Source organism: Sapajus apella, unplaced genomic scaffold (assembly GCF_009761245.1).
Source record: "Sapajus apella isolate SASKATOON/1434 unplaced genomic scaffold, GSC_monkey_1.0 scaffold15, whole genome shotgun sequence".
NCBI classification, from domain to species: Eukaryota; Metazoa; Chordata; class Mammalia; order Primates; family Cebidae; genus Sapajus; species Sapajus apella.
In genome coordinates, this window is record NW_022436955.1 from 15,275,799 (window position 1) to 15,283,161 (window position 7,363).

The window sequence follows — 7,363 nt, forward strand, 5'->3', positions numbered from 1 at the left end:
AGCTTTCTTTTGATTACCACTTGCATAGACTGTTTTTCAGTTCTTCTACTTTCAACTTCTTTGTACTGAAAGACAGTCTCTTGTAGACAGTATATAGATGGATTGTGTTTTTCCTATTCTGACAATATTTGCCTTTAAATTGCAGAGTTTAATTCGACTACTTTCAAAGTAATTACTGATAAGAACTCATTGCTACCATTTAGCTATTTGCTCTCTATGTATCTTACATGTTTTTTTTAACCTCAATTCCATCATCACTTAAAAATATGTATATTTAGTTCATATTTTGTAGTGTGCCATTTTTAGTGTGTGTGTGTGTGTGTGTGTGTGTGTGTGTGTGTGTGTGTATTATATTTCCTTTGCAGTTACTTTGGGGATTACAATTAACATATTAAAGTTATAACAACCTAGTTTGAATAATGTCAACTTTGTTTCAATAGTATACGTATATACTATTCCTATATATTTCCATCTCTATATTGTCACAGGTAACATATTTTTACATCATATACTATTAACACAAATCTAAAGTTATTGCTTTATGCATCTGCCTTTTAAATTACATAGTAAAAAGAAAATAAACATTACAAATCAAAAATACAATACTGCTTTTATATTTACTTGTGTAGTTACTAGTTCTTTATTTCTTCATATAGTTTTGTTTCAGCCTGAAAAACTCCCTTTACCATTTCTTGTAAGGCAAGTATACTAGTAATAAATTCCCCCAGAGTCTGTTCATCTGAAACTGTCATAATTTTTTTCTACATTTTTTTTAAGAGTGGGGTGTGCTTCCAGAGAAGACTTGGAACAAGCTAGACAAATTCTAAAAGAGCTGTAATACTTTTCTCCACTCTTGGAGGACAGTTTTTCCAAATACAGAATTATCAGTTATATTCTCTATTTTAAATATGCTATCCCACTTCCTTCTGGCCTTCATAGTTTCTGATGAGAAATCAACTGTTACTGAGGATTCCTTGTACGTGAAGAGTACTTGAAGAGTACATGAAGAATACTTTTTGCTTTCTAGATTCTCTTGCTTTGTAGAATTTGAGTATGTGTCTATGGATCTCTCTGACTTCATCCAGCTTAATGTTTAAGTTTTTGGATGCATATATTCATGTTTTTAATCAAATTTGGGAAATATTTTTTCTGTTCTTTTTTCATCCCTCCTGAGACTTGTATGATGCATGTGCTGGTATGCTTGATGGTGTCCCACAAGTCCATAAGGTTCTGTTCCTTTTTCTTCATTCTTTTTCCTTTCTGCTCTTTAAACTAGACAATTTTAATGTCATTATCTCAAGTTTGCTAATTTTGTCTTTTGCCTACTCATACTTGCCACTGAACTCCTCTGGTGAATTTCCATGTACCTACTGTACTTTTGTTTTCAGGATTTCTATTTGGGTCCTTTTTTATAACTTTTATCTTTTCACTGATAATGCCCTATTTGTTTGTACATTATTTTTTCTTTTTTTTAAGAGACAGGGTCTTGCTCTTGTCACTCAGGCTGGAGTACAGTGTTACAACCATAAGTGATTTTAGCCTTGAACTCCTGGGCTCAAGGGATTCTCCTGCCTCAGCTTCTCAGGTGGCTAGGACTACAAGTTTCTGCAACCATGCCTGGCTAATTTTTGTATTTTTAGTAGAGACACTTTCACCATATTGGCCAGACTGGTCTTGAACTCCTGACCTCAGGTGATCCACCCACTCAGCCACCCAAAGTGCTGGGATCACAGGCATGAGCCACTTCACCCAGCTGGACCTGGCTAACTTTAAAAAACATTTTGTACAGATTGGGGGTCTTGTTATATCGACCATGCTGGTTTCAAGTTCCTGGCCCCAGTGATCCTTCCACCTTAGCCTCCCAAAGCACTAGGATTACCGGTGTGCACCACTGTGCCCAGCCTTATACACTGTTTTTCTGATTTTCTATAGTTCCTTGTCCATAGTTTCGGTTTCCCTTTAACTGATTAAGCATTTTTAAGAGAGTTTTAAGATAGTTGGTTTAATGTCTTTGACTAGTAACTCTAATGTCTAGTATTCCTCAGAAATGGTTTCTGTAAAAATTCTCTAAAAAAAAAAATTCATGTGAATGGGCTATACTTTCCTGTTTCTTCATACAATTTGTAATTTTTTTGTTGAGAATAAGATAATTAGACATCTTGAGTACTATAATGTGGTAACTCTCAAAATCAGATTCTATTGTGCTTCAGAGATTGTTGATTTTTGCTTGCTGAAGGCTGCAGTAGTTTATGTGGTCAAAGAAGTTTCTCTTCTCTTATTGCTGTAGTCAGGCACCGACCTGACATAGATTTAATTAAATGTATGGATCCAAAAGACAGAAAGAAAAGAGTGTGTTCCGTTACATTTTCTATTAGTTGCCATGAGAAAGCTGCTACAAGCCAGTGGGGGAGGCTAAAAAATAAAAAAGTGTCTTTTCTGGTTCTTCAGGGAACTGCCAGACTGTCCAAATGCACAACTCTTAAAATCTGAAGGAAAAGTTCCTTACTGCCACTGCTGGCAATAGCCAACTACTCCAGAAATGTGAACTACCATGGCTGTAGCAGGTCTGAAGAAAGGGGGTTGATAGCTGGTTCATGCATATCACTCTGTTATTGCAATTCAGGTGTCCTTTTCTTCATCAAGCGCTCCTCAGATTGCTGTAAGTGTTCAGTTTCCAGAATTCAAAAATAGTTTATTATAATATCTTTTTCACATTTAATGGTTTTGTTAGAGAGACCAAGCTGTGAAACTTCCTATTCCACATTTTTCCAGGATGTCACTCTCTTCTTTACATATTTTTCCATAGTCACTGATGTGACAGTAAAAATTCCCTCAAGATGTACAGGTATGTGCATTTTCACAAGAACATATTTTCAGAAGAAAGGCAGGCAATGGCCACTGAACCATCTTTTGGGTTTTTGAACCATTTTTAAAACAAAAAAGTGATGTCATCTAAAAACCCAACAACTATGTGTGTCTAGATTTGAAATTTAAGAGTTTTTGTCGCCGGGCGCGGTGGCTCACGCCTGTAATCCCAGCACTTTGGGAGGCTGAGACGGGTGGATCACGAGGTCAAGAGATCGAGACCATCCTGGTCAACACGGTGAAACCCCGTCTCTACTAAAACTACAAAAAATTAGCTGGGCATGGTGGCGCGTGCCTGTAATCCCAGCTACTCAGGAGGCTGAGGCAGGAGAATTGCCTGAACCCAGGAGGCGGAGGTTGCAGTGAGCCGAGATCGCACCATTGCACTCCAGCCTGGGTAACAAGAGCGAAACTCCGTCTCAAAAAAAAAAAAAAAAAAAGAGTTTTTGTCATTGTTAATTTCTGTCATGTGGATTCTTCCCACCAATCCTTCTCTTACAAAATGTACGCCAAGAAATTAGGAAGAGATTCATTGTTCTATTAGACAGAAGGCCTACATTTTAAGATGTGTTTATTTGTGATACAAATTAAATGTAAATCTTATTAAAAATTAGAGTTGTCTATCTCAAAAGGTAATAATGGTTAATCCATTTACATAATATTCTCAAAATGACAAAACTGTAAATATGGGGAATAGACTAGAGATGTGCAGGTTATTTGCAGCTGGGGTATAGGAGGATTGGTTGTGGTTATAAAAAAAAATGGCATGAGGAATACTTGTGGTGACTGAAGTTCTGTATCTTGAATGTACTGGAGGTAACATGAATCTACACATGATACACCTGCATTGAACTAAATCAGACACACGCACACAAATACATGTTAAAGCTGTGAATTCGGCATAAGGTCACTAGATGTCAATTTCTTGGTTGTGATACTGTACTATAGTTATACCAGATATAGTTACCACTGAGGCTGTACTATAGTTATACCAGATATAGTTACCACTGAGGGGAACCTGGGTGAAGGGTACAAGAGATCTTTCTGTACTGTTACTAACTGCAACTACATTTAAATCTAGCGTTTCCAAAATAAGCTGCGGCTGAGTGTAACAGTATACAATAAATCATCTCTCCTGCTGTCTTAGCTGAAGAATTGAAAAACATTTTCAAAATAAAAAGTTAAAAAAATAAGTCTTGTGAGTTAAGTGCATGTTGGGCAAGAGAACTGGCTTGGAAGTAAAAGGGCTGCTTGTTTTGGCTCTAAGTTTCTCAAGCTTTCTGCATCTCATCTGTAAAAGGGACTTTCACAATACTGTTGAAAAGCCTATATGAAGAATATATTTAAAAGCACTGAAGGGCCAGGCGCAGTGGCTCACACCTGCAATCCCAGCACTTTGGGAGGTCAAGGTGGGTAGATCACGAGGTCAAGAGATGAAGACCATCCTGACCAATATGGTGAAGCCCCATCTCTACTAAAAAATACAAAAATTAGCTGGGCATGGTGGTACACATTTACAGTCCCAGCTACTCAGGAGGCTGAGGCAGGAGAATTGCTTGAACCCAGGAGGCAGAGGTTGCACTGAGCTAAAATTGCACCACTGTACTCCAGTCTGGTGACAGAGTGAGACTCCATCTCCAAAAAAAAAAACACCATGAAAATTGTGATACGTGTTACTTTGAGATTCTTGAAATAACAGCATTTAATATTTACTGTGTGTTTTTATGTGCTCTTCATATTACAAGATCTTCTAATAACACTAATTTTCTAATAACTTAATCTTTGATAACCGTGTAAGACCATCATATAACTAATCCCATTTGACAGAAAAAAAAAAAAAAAAAAAAAAAAAACCTTAAAAATTCAGAACGGTTAAGTATATTGCATAAGGTCATTCAATCAATAAAAATAGTTACCATTTATTGAATGCTTACTATGTACTTGGCGCATACTTAACATTATATCATTTATTTAATGCTATGAAGCAGGTGTTATTATTTTCCACTTTATAGAGCAGTACTAACTTAACCAAGGTTGTATACAAATCTTGTAAGATGCAGGCCTGAATTTTGAATTCAGGTCTTTTTTATAGTTGACCACCATAGTAACTATCTACTTACGAATAGCTTTTAAGACTGGCATATAACATGCAATGTTTACAAAATCTTTTGTTGCTAAATCTAGAAAAAATATTAGTTTTCCCTCCAACTATTTTTCTTCTTTAAAGCTTAAAAAACTCTTTCCACAAATTTCTTTTTTCTTTTACTTCTTAAGAAGGTGACTTTTAATCAATTTTATTAATTCACTTCTTTTACCTTCCCTACTATTCAAGAAAGACCTTATAAAAATCTAAGTTTGGCTAATAATGAATGCTTACTACTAATTTTATCACAGCCATTTTATCTCTCACTGTTTATTTCCTTTGATTCTGCTCTTAAAATTATTTTATTATAAAAAACAGAAGTCTTGGCCAGGCACAGTGGCTCATGTCTGTAATCCCAGCACTTTGGGACATGGAGGCGGGTGGATCATCAGAGGTCAGGAGTTCGAGATCAGCATGGCCAACATGGCGAAACCCCATCTCTACTAAAAATACAAAAATTAGCCAGGTGTGGTTGTGGGTGCCTGTAATCCCAGCTACCTGGGAAGCTGAGGCTGGAGAATCTTTTGAATCAGGGAGGCAGAGGTTGCAGTGAGCTGAAATTGCGCCACTGCACTCCAGCCTGGGAGACAACAGTGAAACTCCAACTCAAAAAAAAAAAAACCCAAAAAACAAAAACCAGGACGTCTCTATGAATTAGAAGCAACTGGAGGGGTTACATATTTGTTATAAGAGTTTCTCATGTTTTTCCCACATTATAAGTTATGCTTAATTATTCCTAGGTTTGATTTTGCTGTCAATTTATTTTTCAACTCATAGAAACCCCAATATTCGATAGAACTTCCTCTATTCAACAGTACAGATAGACGTCAATTCCAGAAGCCTCTCTACATCCACATCACAACCCCTGTATTTCTCATTCATATGCTATAAATATGATTTTCTTGAGACTTTGTTTTTGGTTTCTGTCAGTTTATTTTTATTTCCACTTTGTTTTATATGCTGCCTCCTTCAAGATCTCTAAAAAGGGAAATACTCCCTCAATATTCTTTATAATCCATTTTCTTTTTGTTTGATCTCTTAGAAATCTTTATTACACAAAGATTTTCCAGTTTTTTTCTACACTCATACCTCTTTTCCAGCTCATAAATGACATTTCTTACTTGCTGAATAGCTTCACAGATCAACTTTATTTCCCTCAAAACCAAATTGATGGAGTGCGGCCAGGCACCAGGGCGGTGGATCATTGGACGCTGTGAGCGACAGGTGTCAGAGGCAGCGAGGAGGGGGGCCGCCGCGCCACAGCGGCAGCAGTCTGGGCCTCCCGCCCCGGAGGATCAAGAATGCAGAAAGGGGGCCGGGGGACCGCCCCTGGCCGGCCGAAGCCAGGAACTCCAACGTGGAGAACCTGCCCCCGCATATCATTCGCCTGGTGTACAAGGAGGTGACGACACTGACTGCAGACCCACCCGATGGCATCAAGGTCTTTCCCAACGAGGAGGATCTCACAGACCTCCAGGTCACCATTGAGGGCCCTGAGGGAACCCCATATGCCAGAGGTCTGTTCCGCATGAAACTCCTGCTGGGGAAGGGCTTCCCTGCCTCCCCACGCAAGGCCTACTTCCTGACCACGATCTTCCACCCGAATGTGGGCACCAATGGCGAGATCTGCACAACGTGCTCAAGAGGGACTGGACAGCTGAGCTGGGCATCCGACACATGCTGCTGACCATTAAGTGCCTGCTGATCCACCCTAACCCCAAGTACTCAACGAGGAGGTGGGCCGCCTTCTCCTCCAGAACTATGAGGAGTATGCCCCTCGGCTCCTCTGCTCAGAGATCCACGGGGGCGCTGGTGGGCCCAGTGGCAGGGCCGAAGCTGCTCATGCCCTGGCCAGTGGCACTGCAGCCTCCTCCACCAATCCTGGAGGCCCAGGAGGGGCTGAGGGCCCCATGGCCAATAAGCATGCTGGCGAGCAGGACAAGAAGCTGGCGGCCAAGAAAAAGACAGACAAGAAGCGGGCACTGGGGAGGCTGTAGTAGGCTCTCCTCCTCTTTCCACTGCAACCCCAACATCTCCTGTCCCCTCCCTCCAACTCTGAACAGTCACTCAGACCACAGTGCAATCAAGTTAGAACTCAGAATTCAGAAACTAACTCAGAACTGCACAGCTTCATGGAAACTGAACAACTGGCTCTTGAATGTTGACTGGATAAACAATGAAATGAAGGTAGAAATAAAGATGTTCTTCGAAACCAACAAGAATTAAGACACAATATACCACAATCTCTAGGACACATTGAAAGCAGTGTCAGGCCGGGCGCGGTGGCTCACGCCTGTAATCCCAGCACTTTGGGAGGCCGAGGCGGGTGGATCACGAGGTCAAGAGATCGAGACC

The 7,363-nt window shown here is 39.8% G+C and overlaps 1 non-coding gene and 1 pseudogene across 1 annotated transcript; one reads left to right on the plus strand and one right to left on the minus strand.

Moving 5' to 3' along the window:
- Positions 1-783: 783 nt before the first annotated feature.
- LOC116555903 lies at positions 784-843 on the minus strand. Its single transcript, XR_004270741.1, has one exon. It is a non-coding gene; the product is annotated as a U7 small nuclear RNA (small nuclear RNA).
- A 1,994-nt stretch (positions 844-2,837) lies between these two features.
- LOC116555837 lies at positions 2,838-7,019 on the plus strand (annotated as a pseudogene).
- Positions 7,020-7,363: the final 344 nt, after the last annotated feature.